Source organism: Apis mellifera, linkage group LG12 (assembly GCF_003254395.2).
Source record: "Apis mellifera strain DH4 linkage group LG12, Amel_HAv3.1, whole genome shotgun sequence".
Lineage (NCBI taxonomy): Eukaryota > Metazoa > Arthropoda > Insecta > Hymenoptera > Apidae > Apis > Apis mellifera.
This window is the reverse complement of record NC_037649.1, coordinates 9,215,447-9,241,695: the sequence shown is the minus strand read 5'-3', so window position 1 is coordinate 9,241,695 and position 26,249 is coordinate 9,215,447. Positions and strand designations below refer to the sequence as shown.

At 32.3% G+C, this 26,249-nt stretch overlaps 2 long non-coding RNA genes across 3 annotated transcripts in view; both read right to left on the bottom strand.

The window, feature by feature from the left end:
• LOC113219151 overlaps positions 1 to 26,249 on the bottom strand; it is a 55,059-nt gene that overhangs the window by 16,885 nt on the left and 11,925 nt on the right. The gene's annotated exons all lie outside the window — the stretch shown is intronic.
• LOC100576825 lies at positions 7,857 to 12,897 on the bottom strand. Its single transcript, XR_003305858.1, has 3 exons — positions 12,763 to 12,897; positions 12,296 to 12,650; positions 7,857 to 11,131 (listed from the first exon to the last, which is right to left on the bottom strand). It is a non-coding gene; the product is annotated as an uncharacterized LOC100576825 (long non-coding RNA).

Sequence of the window (26,249 nt, the reverse complement as noted above, 5' to 3'; positions counted from 1 at the left end):
TGTAAAAATCGATTAAATTTAACGTAGAAAACATATAAGCAAACAAGCAATTAATGTATCGTTCAAGCATTTTTTTTCATTCGAGAGATTCATAATATATATATATATTGTATATATATATATTATAGTATCCATTGCAAAAATTATAGTTTTTTGGGTTTAGTCTTCCTACAGCACTATTTTTAGTTTTAAGTATAATTTGATCGTTTACAATAATATGATTGAATTTATTGGAATTTTTCTAATATATGAAGAGCAAACAAAATATAACAAAAGCAGATTTTTACAGTAGATTGCAAATAACGAATTTAGGCTTCTCATTATTCCATAACCGCTAATATCGCAATAATATATATATTTACGATAGAAAGTTGATCAATTATGAATTTTGAATTTTGTAATAACATATTTATACGTATATTATTTATAACGTAATATACGTGTAACATTATATGCAAGTTCCAGCATTCACGTAATTCGAATTAAAGTACTTGATATTATAAGATACAAGAATTTTCAGCTTTAATAATTAAATGAAAATTTTTATGCAATTAATGTTCTTGAATAATATTACATATACATTTGTTTTTAAAATATTATATTTTTAAGATTAATTTAATTGAAAGAAATATTTGAATAATAAAAAATGATATGTTCCTCTCAAAATGTAATTTATAGAAAGAATTTAGACAATTTAGTATATTTTTTTAGTTAAAATATTGAATGTTAATTTATTTAATATGTCACACCAAAATTTTTTTTTTTTTTTGAAATTTATATTATGTGTATATTTGCTCATCGTTATGACTGCGCGTAATGTTCTCTATTTAAAAAAAAAAGATTATACATTTAATAAAGACTAGATCCAGCCAGTACAAGAATAGTGAATTTTACATTGTAACAGTAGTATTATTTACGAAAAACGAACGATGTAATAAATATTTTTTATTTATTTCGATACTCGAATGATAAAAAATTCGCTTCGAGTAAAGGAAGAATCGGTGAAGCGATATTTAGAAAGTTACAAAGCAATTGAATCAACAGTTAATTTTTCAGTGGATTACGAACATTTCCATTCATTAGCCAGATTTGTCATCTCGGATAGAATAATGTATCTAATAGATGTGAAATGGTATATGTCCAAATTAAAAAAAAAATATACTAATGTGCCTGAGACACGATATATTTAACATCTCTTCTTGCAGCATTTATGATATACATATATAGTATATGTATAGGTCCGCTTCATTTCGATTTATAATTACTTTTACTGAATTGTCAACTGTTGTTCTACTTTCTTTGTACATTTGTTATCTATATTTGAACAAATTAATAAAAACATTAAAAAAAAAAAAAAGAATTTGTGATACTTTTTATGCATAAAATTGAAATCAAATTATCACAATTTTTATTTCAAAACAATCTTTTAACAATTATTTTCTCTTATTCAATTTCTTATTCATCTAATTAAAATAAAGGGCAACGCTATATATGGATTTCAATGGATTAAAAATTCTGAGATCATTTAATCGTAATTTATCGTTTGATCTTGATAAATTCTTACTATCGAGATAAAGGTTCAAGTGAAGTAAATGCAATTTGAAATTACGCAATTGTTCCCGTCCAAGGAATATAAGTACACGCAGTTTTTTTTTCTGTTGTCTATTGAAAGTTATCTATTTTGTCCAAAGATGTCAAGGATGACATTTAACGGACATCGTGCGTAGTTTTTTTCGCGACGACATTAGATTATATTCATTTCGAGACAAGGATGAGTTAAAAAAAAAAAAAAAAAAAAAAAAAAGAAAGAAAGAAAAACGACTTTTTGTCGTAAATACCATCCTTTACCTCCAGACTTAAAATTTCTCTCTTCCATTTAAGACTGATCCTCGATAAAGCTACTCGACTTAATTAAGAAATAAAAACACACGACGAAGGAACGAAGTGAGCAAATAAAAATCCAAAGAACAGATAAGAGAAGCAGCTGGTAACACGTTCTTGATGTCAATTAATCAGCGATAAGATCACAGTTTTCCTGTGCAGATCACAGCCATTTTACTTTACTTGCTATTCACGATACTTTACTTCCCCCGTGTTTAACGCAACGCAGATGTAATTGCGTACCGTCGTTTATTTTTGCCATGGTAAATCGTCTCGTACGTGATGCAACGAGAGCTTTATTCACGCGTTCCTCGCGCGCGGGAATTTCTTTTTCACGGACGAAATTAAAATCAAACGTCTCTCCTCTAAATAATTTCGCGATGAATTCGAGGAATCCTTACACGCGAATCTTTTCTGGCTCGTTTCTTTTGAACGATCGATCGAGATAGGAGCCTGCTATTTCCGATATCTCGAAATTGAAAAATAAACGAATAATAAAAAATCTTATTATGAAATCGGTTCAATTATAATTTGAGGTGCGCGCCTCGTTAAATTTATACCATCATTCCGCCATTTTAATCCAATTATTTATCATTTCTCCTGGAAAAAGATCATTTTGAGATCATTTTAATTTACGGCTGTTGTAAATTTCTTTATCCTACGGACAAAGAAGATCTTTCGTTGATGAAAGAAGATGGCTGCTGAAAGGATCTTCCGGGGATAAGGGATTCGAATTTCATAATTCGTATTGCAAGAAACATCTCATCTTGTATCTAGATGTTGTAAAATATTTAAATTCGAGATTACGTTACGAGCCTTCTGATACTCTTATCTTCGTTTCCTTTTTTTCATTGGTCCTCTGGGGACACGTAACTTGTGAAATTCACGATTTCACATCCTCCCTCGTTCAACCGACGGAAATGATCCCATCGAAGGAAGAGAACAACAATCCCTTTGAGAATCTTGTATAGACAATTGCGTATATGAGTGTATATTATAGCGCACGTTTTATAGGAAAATAAGTACATCTCTTGAAAATACGTATAAGTAAAGTGTATGCATATATATAGTTTATATTATGATACCTGTATATTATGATACAACGTTAAATTTAAATGTTCAAAAATGCGTAAAATTTTTGGTAAGGTAAGAATTAATGTTACTCATAATATACATTTTGATTATAATTATCTCTGTAACGATGTTAAAGAGCAAGAGCATTCGGTTGAAATGTGAACAACCATGTCAAGGTGGTCTCAGAGTTAGTAGAACGCACTCTTATGGATAATCGTTCTTCGCCATTCTCTTTTCGTGATGGACGGATCACAAAAAGGTTGTCTCGAGTTTCTACAAATGAGCTCATTTATTCCACCATGATTTCAATGTCTGTTTGATTATAATCGCGAATAAAATGTTTTGGGTTTCGCATATTTAAACAGACCCACTTTAATCCTATTCTCGAGATGGCAGATCGAATCAATCAACTAGATTATGTTACGAGTATTGTGGTTATATAAATAGATTACACAATATGAAATTATATCATTTCATTATTATATCAAGATAAAACAGTAGACAAAATATTTGTGGAGAATTCAAGTTTCACGATTATCTTTTAATTAATATTTGTATCAAAAAGTATTTCTCATAAATTTTCGACTGTATCATAATTATTTATTTTTGTACAATCATTTAAAAATCTTCGAGAAAATTTATTATTTTATTTTGAACAAAAATTAATTCAACCTATTACGATAAAAAAGAATTTTAAATGTAGCCCAATGTAAAACTCGGCATCACTTTCAAGATATTTAATAACGAGTTCTTAATATGCACTTACCAAAATTACGATGCTTTTAAAGTTCCATTACCAATAAAACGATGAAGAAGATAAATCGAGTTAAAAGAAAAAAATGATTATGATTTAATTAATTGGTCGAACTATCTTATACTTGCCAAGTTTCGTCTCGTCAATGTTGCACAGCAAAGACGACAAGAAGAAACAACTAAGTTATATAAATATAGTAAATAACTAGATGTTAAACTATTTATATTCCTGATTACGAACCTTATGATTAATTTCGATTTCAGACAATCGTGAATCTTCATCGATCCAGACGATCTTCATCACGAAGATGATATTAAGGATGACGTGGTGTTCTATGTCCCTAACGATTTTGCAATAGTTCACGTTGTCGAAGCTAGTGGGCGGTTCGTTCTTTCATGACATTAATGCACACCATTCTTTGTTCTAATACTTTAATGCCATTTCACGGAACTCGAGATTAATCATCGACCAATTTTCAATTTAATTTTGAAAAAAAATATATCCAATTTACGAAGCTTGAACCGATTAATTCATTCATATATATATAGCTTTTGTTTTAAATTTTAGAAAACAGGTATCTGAAAAGATAGATTTTTCGTTCATAGATACAATCACTATGTAAATTGAATTATGAAATAATGACGAGGTTAAAAAGAAAAGATAAAAAAGCAATAAAAAAATTTCAATATTTCGAATAATTAATCTATAGAATAATCTATAGAAGAATGAATTTATTAAAATTAAAGATAATGACTATTTTTTATTTTTTCCAATTTTATTTCATTAAAATACGTTGTTGCGCAAGTTAAGAGAAATTTCAAAGGCAAGGCTACTTTTAAACATTTTCAATATTCGCAAATTATACGTTTTTTTTTTCTTTCTTTAAATTCGTACGATCGCAAAGAGCGAGCTTTAACCGGTTTCGCGGCAGTAATCGCAAGATTTCGTTCGAATTCACGAGTCACAGGTCGATGGCCAACACCGTGCACTGTTTTGTGCTTCCATTTTTTACACTTTGGAAACGACAAAAAAGAATTTGCTTGCTGATTTTCCTGGACCAAACTGGTTTCGGGGCCAAGATCCTTTTTACGACTCCGCCTCGACATCGTTTCTTTTGAAACTGGTACCAAGGGCTTATCATAGGACACGGAACGAAAATAACCGACTACTCTCCTTTTCTCTTCCTTCTTTTTCTCGGGCAAGAATTATTCTTTCGATAGGATAAAAAACTTGGAAGTAGGTAAGTATACTTGTAATTTTTTTCAAAGATAAGTCGGAATGCTAAACGCTCGGATGAAATATAAGTAAATTTCTTTTAATGGTTCGGTACATTGGTATGTAAAGTGATTTGATAACAAAACGACGTTACGTAAAGATTTATATACGCGTGAAAAAATTTTTCGAATCTTCGAATTTTTAACTTTTAATATTTTAATATTGGAGTAACTTTTTTTTCTTTTTACGTTTGCATAAAATTTATTAAAGAAGATTCTCTGTTTCTTGAACTTTACTTTGACAACATAATTACGCGAGTAGAAAAAAATGTAATTAAATTTCGATAACACTGTTTAAATCGAAACTTTTGAAGTTTACTTATCTAATGTAACAAGTAATACTACGGGTTATTGTGAAAGTTTAGAAGGCTACGTGATTTGTGAATGAGATTCACAATATTATCTCTTAAATATATCCGAGAAATAAATTCTTATGATAAATTCATGATTAAATTTTTAGAAATAAATCTGCATATATCAAGCATAGAAAATCAGATAAAAATTTAATGTATTCGGAAATTCCAATTTTTCATGTAGAATTAGAATTTTTGAAATTCTCGAATTCTAAAACGATAAATCATGTACAATTTACGTATTCCATCCGGATTCGTTAATCACAATTTTATTTTCTATAATGTCGGAAATATATTTATAATAATTATACGAACTACACGAATAAATCGACAGATTTATAAAAAATAACCTAACTTTCTCCAAGCCAGGAAACGGTTTCTGCGCATCAATGTCAAGGTTGGTTTCTGCTCTTGATCTTCGGATAAAACGTGACGTAACGTGTCCATAGACAAAGAGGAACAGGATCATAAATTTTCTACCCCTCCGAGTATATACGATATATAATAAAGATAATAATTAACATAATCCGATAGCGAAGCAACAAGTTGAAATATTTTCTCTCGGATGATCCATCCTATAAATTCCATATATATGTAAATATTCAATTGTACGAACTATAATATTTGTTTCATGGATGGATTCTTCAAAATACATTTCTTTAAATATTATATAAATCAGAATAACAACAATACGCGTAAGTATATCCATGAAAGGATATCGATATGCAAATCTGTCCCAAATTTCACATCGCTTCCGTGTCATCGGATTTCAAAACGACAGAGATCGTACGTGTATTCAACAAACGATATATCATTGATACATCCCACACGTTGAACGAGAAACTGAAAATCGGCATCGATTTTCCTTCGACACTTGCCGATTCACCTACGAGCCTCATCTCGAGGAATTCTTTAACCACAGCTTGTCGACGCCATAAAGATCGGATTTTGCGCATCCATGCAAATGGACAATAGACAATTAATATCCGCAAACGAAGATCACGATGTATACCCGCATCTCTTTCGATCTCCAGGCAATTATTCCCGCGTGTTCGAGTGTCTCTCTTTCTCGAAACTATTCCAGCGAGAATGTCATGGAATCAAGAAGAAGATTACGAATAGGATACATTTTATCTCGGTTTAGCGATCGGCCGAGAGTATCATCGATGCTGGCCGGTTTCGATAGCGAAACACGGCCGATTACGAAAGGTTGATGACATCGCGATTCCCCCGAAGCGTTTCATGATCTTTACCCGTAAATCTTCGGTTTAATGACACGCGGTGTGTTGTGCGTACGCGATGTTTGGAATTATAATCAGTTTCGAGGGCGTAATGTAGGGTGCGCCGCAGCGTTAAAACAATTTTCGTTTCTTTCGAAATCGAACAAGCTCGACTCGATTAACCTTACGACCTTTGAGATTTTTTTTTTCTCTCTCTCTCTTCGAATTGGAATTGTACACGCGTGAAAGCGTTGGAGAGGTGACGTGTATTAGAAATCCGTTGGACTTGGAAATCTTGGCTTTGTGGAGCAGAGTGTAGGTGTAGAGAACGATAAGTTAAGATGGTGTTTCGTCAACGGTGAGATTGAGAGGAAAGTTAATTTAGCGTGAATATATTTTTCGATATATTCCGTATATCGCAAATTTTTTTTTTTTTTTTCCAAGAATCGGATATTTAATACATGTTCGTGAAAGCACAATTTGTTCTCGGATAAAAACTATGCCGACTTTTACGGTCGATATTCTGATACAACACGAATTCTTTAACGGATCGGTTGCGCAAACGACAAGTTTTACGATATGTTCGTGCGTTCCCATCTTCATGCCATGAATTGTATTTACATTTAACTGTTATTTCTTTTTTATATCTTATTTTATATCTATTATTATAATTATGTTATTATAATTGTGATTTCCAGGTTTCGCAGCGATGATTATCCAAACAGATTATTAATCGGCGAAATATTTCAAACGAGTAATTAATACGTTCGGAGAGATTGTTACCAATTCAATTATTCGATAAACACGTCATTTTTCAGAACGAGAATTATTTTCTCGTGATCATAACCTCTACAGATCGATAATTCATCGATCTCGAGGCCAACAATGGCAACAGGTGCGGAACAGTTGGGTATAAATTAAGACACATCGACAGGCTAACAAATTAAAATGCTGCTCACCACCTCTCGATACGATGTAATGATTTGCCATTTACGAAGTTCAATGTTTAGCGACGATGTTACTCGTCGCTATTAGTTGTACCCGGCCAACGAGAGAAGCATTAGAAAGTGACTGTTGTTCATTGATTTATTCGCAACATAGTCGTTTTACTGTTTGACAATAGTCGTTTTAAATTTTCTTAAAAAGATTTAATATTGTTATTTATTTTTAAACTGAAAAAAACTTATGAAAAAAAATAAATTTTATTATTCACGGAAAATTGATTGATATTATATTATTTCTCTATAGTCGTTTTTTACTTTAAGAAATAAAACAATTTCTAAATATACGAAAGGAAATTTAAATTTCTTTCAACTTTTATTCCGATATCTTTACAATTTCGAAATTAAATTAAATCAAAATTGAGATAAGCTCTTCGTCTTACTCGTTTCCGTGTCTTTGTTCAATAGCTTTATAATATCCGAGCTTAATGAGAATGTTTCCTTCAGCAACAGGTTAATCAGTGCTTGCCTGTATTCAATTTATTCCGTAACAGAGATATAATACGATTCCATGAGTCGGCTGTTCGTTTTAAAAAGATTGTAAGGCCACTCAAGTCCAAGTTTCCAGTTTACTCGTAGTTAATTCGCATTTCATTAGCAACTTCAAGAGACGTTCGATCAAGATAAGAAGTTAGAACTAATTAAGATTTCGCAGAAGCGCAACGACAGCGAGGTCATAAGTAACAATTTCACGGTATCATAGCCTGAATAGTTCACTGACTTTCACCCTATATGGTTACGTTCTTGAAAGGAAGGACACGCGGACAATGAGATTATTTTACAGAAAAGCATGCAACCGTTTAACGCACATCACGACCGTGATTTGTCGTTACCATAATCGGCCGAGTGTACAGTCGTCACAATGAAAAATCAACTATCATTTTAGAATAGAATACCAGAGATCTCCGTGTTGAGTTGTCCTTTTATGCTATGCACGGATTGTACTGGCGGCAATTCAGAGAAAGAGAGTTTGTACTACTGTTGCCGACTTGCAGCATCCGAATAAGAGCAAATAATTTCTGTTGTTAATCTGATGTTGAACTTTTCATGCGAAATATGTCTTTCTATGTGTCGTTTAACATGTCTGGAATTTCAGTTATTTTTTAGCGAATAAAAATCTAGTAGGATGCTTTAAAACAAGATTATGAAACTTTGGACTCTCTGATCCTTAATCCGTGAAATTTATCACGGCTCGAGAGAAACTAAAAAATCGAAAAAACAACAATCAAACAACAAACAATACATTGTTACAAGAAGAGATTAATTGTAAACAATCTGACTTTGCAATCTCTGAGCTCAATACTCACTATCAATTAAGTAGAACTTAAAGATTTAAACATTCTTGGTTTCAATATCGTCCAAGTTATTAGATTAATTGAATAATCAATGTTCGTAATTGCTGTGATTGCTATAAACTAATTGAAGTTAAATTGTCTTATCTTCGAAAAGACTTTGAAATATACGGATCTAATCGCGAGTCAAGGAAAGTGAAATCTAGTATTTAACGATCTCTGATGAGTTTCATGATATCAAAGTTATAAAAATGTATTCTTTTATCTTTGGATTGTTCTTTGATGAATTTTACGACCTTGTCTTCAAGAGTTCAAGATGCTTTAATTTTTGTTGACCCGTGACCGATTTCTTAATCTCGAGGCCGTCGACAATATAGTTTCACATCCGCAACAATAGTTTGCGAGTTCCTATAATTTTGATAGTATAAATACATTCACAAAACACGTATTTGTTTTGCCAATGTATTTATATTTTCCTTTTTTTACATTTTTTTATATTTTAATACACGTCTCTTCACTCTAGTAAACTATAGTATAACTTGACTGTACATATTTTTTAAAAATTCAAATTCGAACAGACTAATGAAATTAACCATGTCCCACGCGCAAGAATATAAATTATGCACGTCAACCAGTTATCGCATACACTATTTCAATCGAAGTACTGCCTACGTGCAATCATCAACATTTTGCTTTATCTCTTCTCGTACGAACAACATCCTTCTAATGTCTCACTTACATCCATATCTTTCGTTTATTCCACACGCCCGAATTAATTTTCTTCGATTCCCTCGAAAAAACTGTACGTTTTGCAACAAGCCTCTCTCGATACTTTCCGCTATCTCACGAAGATACGAGAACACATCTTTCCGCCGCTAATCTTCGATCAATTCTAAAAACCCTTACGGCTACCATGTTCTCGGCTTCATTATACTTTCAATACATTTATAACGCCCTCCAATGTTTCACGATATATTATCCGCTATTCATTAATATACTCGTAATCGTCCAACGAGTTGTCTTCCAGCCTCGCATCCTGATACCGGTGCATTCCTCAAGTTCCAATCATTCCGAGACAACCGGTCTTGGGAATATTTCGCGAATCGAAGAAGGAGGAAGAAGAAGAAAATAAAATTTTACAATCCGATGCAGTTTGAAGTTTCCTCAATTTTTATCATTTTCGATTCTTTTAAACAAACTTCATTTTATTTTTTAAAAACGAAATCTTGAACGAAATCTGAAAAGAATGAAAAAAAAAAATATTAACTTAAATCCGATAATAGTGGAAATTAATTTTCTTTTATTTTATTTCAAGATTATCGAATGTGGCATTTTTTTTTTAATCTCAACCAGAATAGAATGGAGAATTAAAGTGGAAAACGAATAGAAAGAAAAAGAGCAGTTATGTGAATCGATTTGGACTATATAGGATAAAGGGGATACTTATCTGGATTCGAAGAAAACGAACGGGGCTTGAGCCACGAGTATCGAGGTCGTTAAAGGTTCTAGGGGAAAAGGTTAATTATCTGAGCCATGGCGAAGAATTCCGGAAGATGTTTGGCAATTGTGTCTGTCATGGAAGCGAAAGTCTTACTCCTATTAGCTTGCTCGAATCGGGTCAAGTCGCGAAACGTTCGTTCCATGCTTCTAACCAGTGATATCGAACGATATTCACCTATGCTGAAATGACAATAACCGTTATATCGCTTATATCTCGGTATAATTTAAAAGATAAATTAAAAAAAACTCGATTACCTTAAATAAAAAAAAAATAAAAAAAAAAAAAGAATCATTTTTAAAAACTTTCAATAGACTCGTGAAATACAATGTCCTCGCATAGAATAACGAATTTACATTTTGCGCTATCTCTCTATCGATTTCACCGACCTCCCACGTCCTCACCAATTTCTCGTTGCCTATAGTTGCCTCGACATTGACATTTCGAGCGTAGAATTTGGGTTGGACGTAGCAGTATAAGCCCGCGTCGAAACGAAAAAGCCCCGCCATCAGGTTCACCGATCTGTAACCGCGAGGTCAATAAACCGCATTCTTGCGAATGGACACGCGGCGGCGGATCGGGGAATCTGCTTAAGTTTGTTAAAAATTCACGCACGGGGGTCAAACGTGTACAGCATATATCGCTAGTAAGAGTACATTTTCCGGTACGAAATATTCAACCACCGTATTTTGTGCGATCCGCAACGAAGCTATTCAAACTGCACGTGTTCCATCACATGTCAAGTGTCATCCATGAGGATATTTTCGTCGAATGGATATTTTTGCTGGAAAAAAAAAAATTTGTAAAAAAAAAATAAATAATATCAATGAATTTGATACATGCGTTATTTTAAAATTATTTTAAGATGGAATATAATAGAGAGAAAATCATTGTGGGAATTTTATGATGAATATTTTACACGTGACTATAAAGAAATCAAATTTCTTTTTTCATCGATCATTTTTTGATATTTTGACGGATAATAATATAATTGATTGAAAATTCGAAGTTCGAAATCATCAACAGATTGAAGATATTTCAAAATTCTTGAAAGACTTTCTATTTTTTAATAAAATCTTTCTTAAGTATTTCTCTTTTTCGTTTTAAAAAATGCCTTGTCACGACTTTCTCGAAGTTTGTTGAAGTTTTTGTAGTTTCAGAAAAGTTACAAGTTATTTTATTGAATTTTTTCTTATTCATTTGGTAACTTTAAACTTCATTAAGAATTTTCTATTTAAAAGTTTTAATTTCAAATAGACAGCAATTATTTTTTGCTCATTTGTATCGCTATCTAAATATATGTACAATATATTTTTAGTATTTATCTCGATAGATTTCCTTTACTTTAATAGGTAACAATTGAACTCATTGTTCACTGCCTCAAGAAGGCATACTTCCAATCACTGTGCAATTAGATTAAAGATTACGTATTACGTAAATTAACTTCACGTTACTTCCCAATTACTAGAAGTTTCCTAATTTCCTCGATTTCTTCATAAGAAAGGAATTTCGTAAAATTTCGAAAATCTCCTACACTGATGATACTATCATAAATTCCATCTCAGGGCCCTTCGTTAAATTACATCATCGAGAATAATTTTGAACAGGATCTTTTTCTCTTTTTCTCGAGAATACAATGGTCAGAAATGTGGCATAAATCAAGTCCAAAAACGACTCATAAAATTTGTTGGCAACTATTACAAATTCCCATTATATTCGTTAGCAATCAAAAACTAATTGCAAGCCACGCATTCCATGATATTTGAAATTTTTCTCCAATTTTCTAGACTTAAAATTTTAAAGATTAAAAAATGTTTATTTATTTCATACTCATTTTACTTATTTTTTAAATTAAATATTTATATTTATCTCTTTAAGTTGAATATTCAAGAATAAAACATATTCAATCATTCTTTTATTTCTATATTTTATAAATTAATAGAATTACCTGTTTTATAAATATTTTTCACATATTATTCATCAACGATTAAAAATTTCTTCCATTGATTGTAAGTCACGCATTCCAAGATTCCTTCTCGGGCTTTACGCCCGCAAGATCCGCTTTCTTGCGTCCTCGTCAATCCGCGAAGCGACCGAGATCACGAAGGAGGAATATGTGTGACAATACGATAAAATTCCCGCAACACCCAACGCTCGAAAAACGGTCTTCATAAATAAAATCTCATCCGGGTCGCAGAGAATCTCAAGACGTGCGGCGAATCTCAAGAGATTACATATTTTGGCGTTGAATCAGAATACGATTTTTTTAAAATACATATTTTTCTAACTTTTCTTAATTTGTCCTTTTAAAAAAGAAACAATATAAAAAATTATAATTTTATTGTAATTTCATTTTTTGCAAATTCTTAATAAATTGTATAAAAATTATACATTTTGTTAATTCTCGTTACTTACTGTCTTCGCATTCGAAATCCAATTTACATTTTAAATCTTTAACCCTTCTATCTCTAATTTTGACTTTATAAACTGACTATATAATCCAGGATATGATTTGTAGGTATTTATATTGTCTTTAATTCAATTCAAAATTTCTCACTGAAAATTAATAAAAATTAGTTTGATTATCATAATTATTTAAATTATATATCAAATGTTAATTCGATATTTTTAGACTTACTTTCATTTTTTATTTTTTAATTTGAATTTACATAAATTATTAATAATTTTCGTTTAATCTGATAATCTATTGATCATGTTCATATCTCTGGAAGTTGGAATTTGAACGAAAGTCCGGATTTAACAGATTTCCATCTCGAAACGCGCAAATGAATTGTCTTTTACATATATCATGAGATCTGAAATCATGATGATTCGTAGTTTGAAATTTGCTTAAATGAAACCGAGGATATCATAGAACGACGGAATGATGTAGTTTATACAGAAAATTGAATAAACAGACTTTAGTTCGTAGTAATTTAATAAATGAGAAAACCGCGTTAATGTGCATTTAAATTTAAAATAACATAAAATAAATCTAATATTCTTATTATGATCTTAAATGGTATAAAGAAAATATTAAAAAGATTTACCTATGATGTTTGAAACTATATTGCCTCTTTATCTTATATTTTGTTGTCAATGATTTATACAATGTAAATCTTCAGTACACTATTAATATTACATTTACGTGTACGATATTATTTTCTATCTTTGTGATGGAATTTTTAAAAACAGAAGAATCCCAATAGTTGATGACATGGACGAAAAGCACGTGTTCCTCAGACATTTTTCGATATTCGTTTCGTAACATAACGATAAGTCACGTATTATTATAAAAATATTTCGTGCATATCGATGTTCGAACAATGTGATAACTTAATTTTTAGTTTTTATTAAATATTGTTACAAAAATTTTTATTTTAAAATTATAAATTATATTCTTTTAAATTAACATTGCAAAATTTATGTAAGGAATAAACATTCGTACGACATTTTTTCTCAAATATTTTCTTGTATAAGACTTTTCATTGCATAAAATTTTGTTCAAATTTAAGACTTCATAACAGGAGAATTTAATTGAAAAAGAAGTGGCATACGAAATTTTTTTAATTTTTTGTTTTTACTTTTTCGAGATTTCAAATTTTGTGGCATCGACAAAAATTAATAAAAATATTTTTATATATTTTCATATTTTTTACCTTTTTTTATCTTCTTTTTCCAAAAAATATCCTCTTCCTATTTTTCCCAATACTTTTCTAACTTTCTTATTTCGCAACATTTATAAATATGCAGGTTTTTTTCAATGTTTCTCAAATAAGCATTTCTAAATATTATAATTGTGGTTATGTTTCTTTCATTCCATAAATATTTAAAGTACATTATGCCGATAACTTAGGTAACTATCGAAAAATTTTGATCAACGCCATCTCGCGTTTGGATCCGCGAAGCTCCGACTTGTTACTAGCATAGCAGGATGTGCAAGGAGGTATGCTAACTCAAAGACAAGGAAAGCGATATTGTGCGAGAAGGACAGATAGTATCCCCACCATTTTAAAAACGCCACATAGAAAATTTATTAATAATTCAATTTTTATGCAAAATTTTGAGACTTTTAAGCTCTCATTTCGAAGTTAGGACTTCAAACAAGTTTCACGTATCAATTTTAATGTAAAATTCTTTTTAAATAATTAATTATTAACAATTAACGCGATGTTCGTTTAATACAATAGCAACGCCATATTGAAAATTTATTAATAACTCAATTTTTACGCAAAATTTCTGCACTTTTAGGATCGCATCTTGAAGTTAGAACTTGAGACAAGTTTCTTTTATTAATTTTAACAGGAAATTCATTGCCATTAATTAATTATTAACGATTATTATGAAGAATGTGTTCATCGTATATCCCCACCTCTGTAACCGAGTAATAAACAATTAGTTTATTTATTTAAATAACAGTGAAATTTTAAATAAAATTTAGACGTGAAAGTAGGGGAAGAAACAACGTTTCAATACATATAATTACATAAATAAATTAACCCCCACATCATGAAAAATTAATAAAAAATCTATCGTTTATCAATGATGTCGCTTCGATATCGATGTATTAATTGTTAATAAATAATTAAACGGAAAAAAATTTCGCATTAAAATTGATGTGAGAAACTTGCTGGAGATTCTAGCTTTAAAATGCGATTCTAAAAGTGTAGAAATTTTGCGTAGAAAACGAGTAATTAATGAATTTTCATTATGGCGTCATCGATACGTTAAAAGTGTGACGCAATAATTATTAATAAATAATTAATGCAAAAGAATTTCACGTTAAAATCGACACGTGAAACTTATCTGAAGCTCTAGCTTCATAATGCAAGCTTAAAAGTCTTAAAATTTTGCATAAAAATTGAGTTATTAATAAATTTTCCATGTAATGTTTACCGAAGTGGTGGGGAGTGCTCTCTGTCCTTCTCGCACAATATCGCTTTCCTTGTCTTTGAGTTAGCATACCTCCTTGCACATCCTGCTATGCTAGTAACAAGTCGAAGCTTCGCGGATCCAAACGCGAGATGGCGTTGATTAAAATTTTCCATGTAATGTTTACCGAAGTGGTGGGGGGTGCTCTCTGTCCTTCTCGCACAATATCGCTTTCCTTGTCTTTGAGTTAGCATACCTCCTTGCACATCCTGCTATGCTAGTAACAAGTCGGAGCTTCGCGGATCCAAACGCGAGATGGCGTTGATCAAAATTTTTCGATAGTTACCTAATTTATCGGCATAATTTACTTTTTTAAACGATAACACGTAGATCAAAGGAAGGAATATAAGCCGAATATAATTTTAATATTCAAAAATATTTGTTTGTGAAACTTCGTAAAGGAAAAATATGAAATATTTTGAAATTCATGAAATCTAGGAGAAGAAAAAAAGATATAAAAATATACGTAATGTAATATTTATTGTAATATATAAAGATATAAGAAAAAATAATTCGATTAAGATAATATACGAGTACAAAAATTTGTGAGAAAATTATTATAATCTATACAAAACATATAAAATTTAAAAAATAGAAATTATACGAAGAAATACAACAAGAATATGTAAATATACGCACATTAACCAATCAGTAATGAAATAAATCGGCGCAAGAACGACTTATTAAATTGATCGAATGACCGTGCAAGAAATTCATTGCCGGTAATCCGACGATCCTCCGCGAACATCATCCACAGACGTTGTTCATTTAAAATATCTGATTACGATCGATCGAAGTAACGGCATCGTCTTGACAAGATGAAACGCGGAGATAAAGCGTTACAAGAGGAATGATAAACAACGTATCATCTTAATTTCTGAAAAAAACAATTTGCTTAAATATTACTTGTTCCTTTTTTCGAAAACAATCTCGAAAGATATAGAAATAACGGTATTATTATTATTTCATTACTCGTCTCTCGGCCGTTCACCTATTCTTGTTCTTTTTTTTTTTTTTTTCTTTTTTTATCTCGATAAAAAGATACAAGGATTAGATCAGCGAATGTGTAACTAATAAACATTTTTTTCCCCGAAACGAAGATCAAAGATTTTTTTTTATTATCTCTTTTTCACTTGATTTATATAAAAATTCGAAGGATGTAACACTTGTTTACGCGACAAAATCCCAATTTAAGCATGTCATTCTCTGTCGTGACGTCGAAAAACTGGAATATTCATTTTTTTCTTTTTGTTTTTTTAATTGGTTAACGGTTAACACGAAAATATATGTATAGCATTAAATTTAACGATGGCGATATTCTCTGGAGAAGTATACACTTTATATTTTTGTATCTTCTCTAAAAGAGTTAATATTTCCCTTCATCCCCTTCAACGAAGATAAATATTTTAGATGATATCTATGTAATACGAACAGAAGATTCTAATACGAATTTTCATACAGAGACATATAGAGTTTCGCAAACTAAGATCGATATCGATTAAAAGATACAAAAATATAAAATAGAAAAGAGAATTCTCGTGGAAATTTGTTTATTTTGGAAATATACTTTAATTCATCGCACAAAATTTTCACTTCAAAATGAAAATACAAGCTCGAATAATTATTTTATTAAAACATTATTTAAGAAAGATATCTATAATTCACAATATGTATTCAATTAATCGTTGGAAAAGTGATGATTATTATATTATTATTAACAGCAATAACACAGAATTCGTTAACAAGAGTAACATGCTTGTCAAACGTCTTGTATAATACAACTTCCGTAATATGGACATTATCGATTTGCCCAACTACAAAGTCTTATACATAATATATATATATATACGGATGCATATAACCACTTCAGACTACAGAATATATCAACAGGTTAACCTATAACTTAACTGTCTTCGTGCGTAATGCAACTCGAAATTTCTCCGTACAAATTATTACATGTATATAATTGCGAACAAAAGTATAAATAATTAAGATAACTCGTTCTAAAAATTACTTGGCGATCTCTTCTCGAGAAATTCAAATTTATTGTCAAATACCTTCTCTCGTCGTCACTTTCGATCACTCGATCACTTTCAATACTTCTTCATGACAAGCGAGAATCATTTGTAGACAAATCGATTCCTCGAGAGAATCCCGTCGTTTGATGATTTTTATTCCTTGATTATTCATTCGTTCCTCTCGTTTAACAACGAGATGCGTCGAGACGTGAACGTTACGAGACGTGAACTGGCAAACACAATTGTCACACGAATAGCGAATATCTGAGAGACAATTAAAGATGGCCGGCTACTAGAAATAAACTGAAACATTTTCAGGGCATAGATTGCTCGAAACGCAACGATTACCAACAATGTGTACACGTGTCCAAGTCTGCGTGTCGGATAATTTGCAATGGATAGACCTTTGATCGTTTGATCGCGAGGAATTTAAATCCATTCCAGGCGATGAAAGAGGAGCGATTGCGATAATACATTGATCAATCGTTTCGCTCGCACATCCTTACAAGCAGTGTCCTCTCGCATCTCTGATCCGAATCACAAGAGAATCTTGAGCAGAATATAACCTTAAATAGATTCGATTTACGATAATTTCGAGCTATTCGTTACGCTTCTTTTCGAACGAGGAATAAAATTTGCCGGATTTGGAACGAAATTATTCTTGTCATGAATTAACAATTTTTCCATTTTCCTTTAAATTAAATTTTTTAAATTTAAATTAGGTAATAAGAAACTTCGTTATTCTGATTTTTTTTCACTTCTTCTGTGTTGGAAAACTGTGACTCGGTTAAAGAAAGAAAGAAAGAAAGAAAAAGTATCGAATCAATCAATCGATGGACCCCACGCTCGATATCCTTTCTCATCCTCGCGATAACGCGTCGTAATATCGTTGCGCAACAAGTTGATCAGCATCCTCGATGGCCGGATATCGCGACCAGGAAATGAAATTATACAGGTCGATCGTAAAATATTTAGGAGGTTTCGCGGAACGTATCGATTTAATCGCGAGATTTCACCGAACCGGTTTGCCCACTCGAACAACACCCGGGCCTTAACCTTCCTGCGAAACCAGTGTTTTCCAACTTTTTTTTCGCGCTCCTCTCCTTCCCTTCGTTAACAATTCAAACAGTTTCCCATCCTCCCATCCTCCTCTCATCCTATATATACGTATAGAGAGAGAAAAATTTCAAAGATTAATACTATAAGATTAATATTATAAGATCGATCGTGGATTTTATTGTACATGAGAAGAGTAACAGTTATTTTTTCCTCGTAAAAATTTGCTCGAATTTTAGGAAAATTTGATCGACGAGATTACGTATGTAACGTAGAGACAAGTAAATAAGAGTTAAAAATTAGAAATTGGAGATATCGAGTCGCGAGTTGAGAGCCACTGGTGTAAACGGGCCGCGGATCTTGGTAGAATGATAACCGGCCGCGGAACATCATCTCGCTCTGGAGAAGTAATCTCCGAAATAATCCGTGAATTTTTCTCGCTTCGTGGACGTTTAGAGAACGCGGAAACGATAATTGAAAGTCAAGTTATAAAGCTATTCCATAAATAAGCGAGCGAGTTAGGTTAGCTCGAGCTGATACAAATTTCTTGGAAAAAAAGCTAACCATTTTCTCATTTTGGTCGCGTTTAATCGGCAAATTCTCAAGGAGATAACGCTTGGAATTCTTTAAGGAGATCTCTGTTACGTTTTATTTGGCGATAAATAAACTTCTCGTTCAACATTTACTTTTTTTTTTCTTTCCCAGCAATTAAAAGTGAATAATAGATATTGGAGGACAGAAAGTATCGAAGGACTTTATCCGTTTATTTTAAACGTTTCAGTCGAAACGAAAAACGTTTTATGATAAATTTTTCCCAATTAATCGCACGTTAAAATAAATAACTATAATACGCGCGAATTTTTCTTCGGCAAATATTTCTCTCGTTTACGTAACGAGTTCGCTCGTCTAACCGAACACTCTCCCCCCTCCCTTCAATTTCCCTTTTTTTCGAATAGGCCGAAACGCTGATTATATCAGAACGGTAACAGTGTCAGCATCGAGGAAATAGAATGTTAACACGCGAGTTATGACCAGACGACTGGTTTTCTTTCTCTCTCTCTCTCTCTCTCTCTCTCCCTTTCTTCTTTTCTTTCTTTCCTTCTTTATAACCCGGCCGGGAAAGTTACGCGCGGCAGCCGGCTGCGTGTCAAACCAGTTACACCTCATGTAAATTACGCTCGGCTGGAAATTATCCAGAGAGGATTCCGCGTACCGTAGTTCCATACCACGTTAAGCATTCAGAGAAAGTGATTTGTGTCGCGATAACCGATCGCGCGTGGTTCACGGTTAAACTAGTAAGTATTGCCTATCCGTTCCGACATCCGAGGAGGCTCCTCTTCTGTGCGTGTCGTGTATATACGTACATGACACGAACACGATTGGGAAAAACCGAGGAAAATTCACAAATCGATGTTAAACGCTTATTACTGTTGATTTATTACTATTGGATTAGGTGGACGTTCAAATTTTTCTTTCTTCCCTAATCATCCAAGAATACGTGGATGTTTTTAGTAGAATCGGTTATCAAAATTTTTTAAAATCGACTTATTTTTATTGATGGATTAGGACCTTGTTAAAGGATTTTAAATTTTTCTTTTTTTCCTAATTATCCAAAAACACGTGGATGCTTTTAACAGAATCGATTATCAAAATTTTTTAATACGACTGGAAAAATTTATAAATCGATGTTAAAATCGATTTATTATTATTTAATATTATTTAATTAGAAAACAGTGGATTTTGTGAAAAGGTTTCAAATTCTTTTTTTTTTTCCTAATTATAGAAGAACACGTGGATGCTTTTAGCAGAATTGATTATCAAAATTTTTTAATACGACTGGAAAAATTTATAAATCGACTTATTATTATTGATGGATTAGAAAACAATGGATTTTGTGAAAGGATTTCAAATTTTTCTTTTTTCCCTAATTATAGAAAAACACGTGGATGCTTTTAGTAGAATCGATTATCAAAATTTTTTAATACAACTGGAAATATTTATAAATCGATGTTAAAATCGACTTAGTATTATTGATGGATTAGGACTTTGTCAAAGGATTTCAAATCTTTTTTTTCCCTAATTATAGAAGAACACGTGGATGCTTTTAGCAAAATTGATTATCAAAATTTTTTAATATGACTGGGAAAATTTATAAATCGACTTATTATTACTGATGGATTAGGAAATGATGAACTTTTAAATTTTTCTTTTTTCTTTGATTATCCAAGAACACGTGGATGCTTTTAGTAGAATCGATCATCAGAATTTTTTAACGAATACGAAAATTGGGAAAACTTATAAATCGACGTTAAAATCGACTTATTACTATTGATGGATTGGAAAAGGGTGAAACTAATCAGAGAGTTTCGAATGTTTTTTCCTCCTATTGTCTAAAGACACGTGGATGTTTCTTATTTGATTTACGATGTTTGGTGAATTCGAGAGGATGATGATCTTCCGGCGATCGGAGGAAATCTTTCCTTCTACGTTTGACGTGGAGTTTGATCAACTCCGTGGAAAGTTTTCAATCAAACAACCGTCTCGTTTGAGAAAAGTTTATTTAACTCGATCAAGATTTAATGCTCGTTCGAATGCTTTGAATCTATAATTTCAAAGGGGTGCAAAGGTTAACCATATTTTCGAACGTATCTCAACGGTATCTCAAAGGAATCGAAAGTTCTCACGTCCCCCTTTCCCCATTTGTAAATTTTGTAACGAAATATAATTTTGTAAAAAAAAAACGCCGTCGTTATTTCTCATTCATTTATAATTATTTCAAAGATATTTCGAAGATTTATTATTTTTATTTGTTATTATATTTATTATTAAAATTTGATCGATCCAAATCGTTCATTAAAATCTAATTTTAATTTCGAATTAAAGTTTAGTTATTAAACTATACCTTAAACTGCGCTACATCGAAGAATTTCAATTAGCAACCCTTCTACACAATCTTTATACAATCTTTCGATCACTTTCATCTTATTGTAACGAATTAAATGACGCGAGATAAGTGAATTTTCTATTGCGTTTCGAAACGTTCAAATTTCTTACATATATTTTTTTTTCGCTTATTGGCTTGTAGATTATTACTTCTAAATTAATTAAAGCGAATTTGAAACGCGAAACAAATGATAAACTAATTTCATCGAGATACATCACACACAATGCAAGATAATTTTTCTATTCTATCGCGTCAATTTAAACATAACAGAAAGAAAAAGATGATTTGTTGCTTAACCAATATCGATTCCTCATGTTTTATCGGCCTTCGTTCCTCGTCCAAGTTTTGTTCTTCCCCCGTCCATCTTCCAATCCCTATTTTTGCCACGGATTTTCGTCCATTAATTCTCGTCAAAGAAGACACACACCTCGGATAACAGTTGTAATGGATAAAATAAGAAAGAAACGCATCGAGTTGTATAGGTAATTTTCTTTTTTTAGCATTTTGATAACAATTTCTTTTTTCTTTTTTCTTTTTCAATATTTCACACGTTGTGAGGAAAAAATACAACGCAAATACGGAGGAATAAACACGAAATATATATGTACGTATACAAATAGATAACGGTGATGAAATGGTTCGCTAGGATAAAATGGATGCGATGAAAAATGCGTTAGCTTTTCAATGGGTGCAAGCAAAAGTGCGAAAAAGTTTGTTTTATATAGAAATGCAACCGTATTTATATACGATGATCGCGATATCGATTTGTCGTCGTTTAAATTTAAACATCGTATCTGATTATTCGCAAATTGAAACTGTCACTTCGTTATTACGCTTACGTTTATAGAATAATTAAATTTCCAGTTAATTATCCGACTTTATTTCCCGACCGAACATTATCCGATTGAACGAAATTGATTATTCAAAGTTCAGAGAGATTAGGGTGATTATTAAAGCGCAATACTTTGTAAATCTCCTTTATTGTAACAATAATCAAGCGATAATTATTGTTATTATTCGATAACAACGAGTGAACCGATCAATCGGTTGGAAAGAAAAAAATAAATAAAAGAAAAACTCGAGAAACGAGTCAACGATATATTAATCTCACGATCACGATACGATATACCTCTCACGAACCTTCCATTTTCCTATTACTCCCTCTTCCCCCTCTCTTCTTTGAATTACCCCCCTTAACTCAAACCTGGCAAGAGCGGAGCAGCGTGCAAAGCAACACGCCAACGGATAATCGTATTCGGGCCAGGATTTCCGATAATTTTGCCGGGTAGAAATCACTAGAGGGAAATTAGAACGGTCAGAGGAGGATTTTCGGGGATGAACGAAATCTGTATACCGTATAGATTAAAAAAAGAAAGAAAGAAAGAAAAATCGATCGACGAAAAGAAAGAAAGAAAAATCGATCGACGAAAAGAAAGAAAGAAAAATCGATCGACGAAAAAAAAGAAAAGAATCGGCGATCATCGAATCGTGGATAGAGGGAGAGAAAAGTAGTGGAATATTAGACTATCTTTGTCGGAGGATCGAGCTCGAGTAAGGTCGAATGATAATGCGAATATCGAAATGTGGGACAACATGTGAATTTGGCTACCTGGTTTTGGTGCCGTGGTAACGTTATTATGCTAAGTGTCGGGTAGTTTGTACATTTGTATAGGTTGTACGTTTCGAAAATAAACAATGGGGGGATGCAAATGCAAGGCGTGACGTAGGTGTGACGGGATAATAGGGAAAATTCTATCTAATATCGTGTCTATCTTCTATCTAAATCCGTGTATGATTTCTGGATTTCTAGTGAGAAAAGTAAGTGGTAAGTTGCGTGTATGTGCGTGTATTATTTATTTGTATGGAAGAGAGAATTTTTCGTGAAATAAGAGGAAAATAAATTGGTGAATCGGCGAGGAGTTAATTATATAATAGTATATCGATACAAGTTATTTCTTTTTTAAGAGACGAAAATTTATTTTTAATTTAATTTTATTTAAAAAAAAAAAAAAAAAAGGAAAAAAAAATGAAAGTTGAGTCGGGAGGAATAGGAAGAGGGAAAAGTACGAAAGTGAAAATATGGTGTTGCCGGATTAATGGTGAGTTTGTTGCGAAGTATGTCCGTGTAATGGTGTTAGCGTCGCGATTAGCATTTCAAGTAGATATTTAGCGTAGATGTTTGCGTGTGATCGATAAGTGAATTTTTTTCACCGTCTTTAAATTTTTATTGGAAAATTATGTTACGTTTTGATATATTCGATACTTCTTTTTTAATCATATTCATAAATTCCTTTAGTTTCGAAAAGTTGCACAAATCGATGTAGACTTTATTCGAAAACTTTCAAAAAAAAAAAAAAAGAAAGAAAGAAAGAAATAAAAAAATGCCACGCTCGGAGAAATTCTCTGTCCGGAATAACCAATTATCTAATTTCACGGTCGTCGAATAAAAGGAGAGGAAGAGGAATTCTAATAACGACTGGTGGAAAGATCAAGTTTAAAAGTTTAAAAAGGGAGAGGCAAAAAAAAAAAAAAGGAAAAAGAAGAAGTGTATTTTAAATACATTGAAAATTGTTACGGCGGAAATTTTTAACGATAAATTTAGAAAATACCTCTTGCCTCTTCTTTTCCAAGTTTGATCGAACTTTAACGCAAATTTACGGCATTTAAATTTTGCGAAACGGCAAAGGGATGACGATGAACGTAATTTTTCGAAATTGAAAATACAAATGGAAGGAAAGGAAGAATTGGAGGTGGATACGTTTCGAGACAGAGAAAATTGCAAGTCCCAAGAAAGAATGTTTAGAACCTCCTTTATTGCCTTCTTCTTCCAATATATCCTCTTCTCACAATATGAAACTATGATGAATGGATATTGTTTCTCCTCACATTCGAGCAACAAATCCTTTTTTGTTTAAATATCGATGTAACATTTACTTTGAATCTTATTTAAAAAGACATATTTTTTCTTTTTTTTCATTTCTTTCTCGTTTAACATCAAATTTTTTTTTTTTTTTTCGTACAAAGAGACGACGTACGTAACTTCGAGAGGATCGTAAAATCGAAATATCGTGTGAAATGGAAACATCGTATAATCGATAACGCGTGGAGGAAAGCGTGTCCGATCGCGAAGAAAGTGCAACAGGCATCGGCCAGTTTTAAAGTCAAGGTTTACGCCTGAAATTCGAGTTATGCAAGCCGCGTACCCCGCTCCCCTCTTCTCCAACGAACGTTATTCCGTTCGTTACATCAAACCGACTTGCAACCGGCGCGTAATATTCGCGACTCTTGACTCGCTAATTGAAGTTCGTACGTAAGAAATACCAGCGTCGAGCTTTCCTCACCGGGTAATAATACCGATGTTGATATATCGATGGATCCTATGCAATGCAATCGTTTTTTCTAAAATTTTAAAAATATTAACATTTTTAATGGAGATTTTTCTTTTCTAAAATATTTTTTTAACAGCAATTTCGTTGCTCGAAAGAATGAAAGACTTATCTTAATTTCGAATACGATAATAATATCAGTAAAAGTATTTGATTGAGTTAAAAAATTTTAAGAAGCTTAACATTTAATAAACAAAATTTTCACGGGGATATTTTCTATCATTCTATTATTAGAATGTGCAAAGAACGGGAGATTTATTTTTCTCTGTCTCGAAACGATGGAAATTCGTATTCACTGTAGAACCGCGTTTTCATTCATGAATCGCAATAGATTTCGATACATCGTGCATTTGCAAATGCATTTACGTTTCAACGCAAACATCATAATTCTCGAGTTAATATTTCCACGATATTCCACGCATTCCACAAAATTTTGAAAAAGAGAAGTTAAAAGGGTATTATTGAATATTGGAATGAACAGTCGACTTAAACGACTTCCTGCTTCCAATCCGAACGTTTAAAGGCGATTTAATCTCGATCTCCAAGAAATCACCGTTAATTTCAAGGCCTCGAAAAAAGTCTAACACGGTATTTGGCGCCACTTTTGCCTCCACGTTCTTTTTTTTTTATTATCCGAACGCGGAACGGAAACGATATCTGTTCGTTGAAACGATCGAATTGTTACAAAGTTACTCACGTGGAATCCTTTTATAGAAATTGAACAGGAGATCTCTCTCGGGAGAGTGGCACTTGTGTTACTTCGATAGCCACGTCTCGATCGATCTAATCGATCGTTTGTTCTGTGACAAATCCATTTGGATTAGTTTTTGTCCCGGTTTAACCTCGGATTAGCCTCGAGACGATCGCGATGCAGAAATTGCAGCTGCGCGAGAAAATAAAAGGCGCAGAGCGACTATATAAAGTCGTGGAATAGAAGGAATCCTGTTCCCCGTTTATTGGTCGTGAATCCTCCGCGGCCTTCCCCAATTGCGTTTACCTACGAAATGAAACGATGAATCGGACACGAGAAATGAATCTTTCTCGAGAATCCTTAACGAGATGATTCATCGTCGCGCCTCGTCCCACCTGCGAAATACCTGCACAGTCCTTGCGAATGGCTGGAAAGGCCACGCGTCACGGATCGAATCACGAATCTTACGTGGTGATCCCGAAAAGAATTTCGAAAAGAATTTCCAATCGTTCCGGATACCATCAACTTTTTCTCCTTATTCTATCCAAACCATATATATATAATAAATATACGATAAATTGTATCCTTCGCGACGATTTAAACTGGTGATGATCGGTATAATTTTATATTTGAACGAAAAAAAAAAAAGAAACGATAGAATAAAAAAAAATAAAATATCGAGAGGATGATCGTTCTTCGAAAAGAGGGTAACCCGTTTCTCCCAAGGTGAATCGCGAATGAAACCTCTTGTTACCCACCCACCGCATCCCATCCTCCGCAGCAAAAATAATGAAAACCATCGAAATAAAAATAAAATATACCGATGAATTTACATTCCCCCGATACCCATCGATCATTCATCCATAGCACACCTC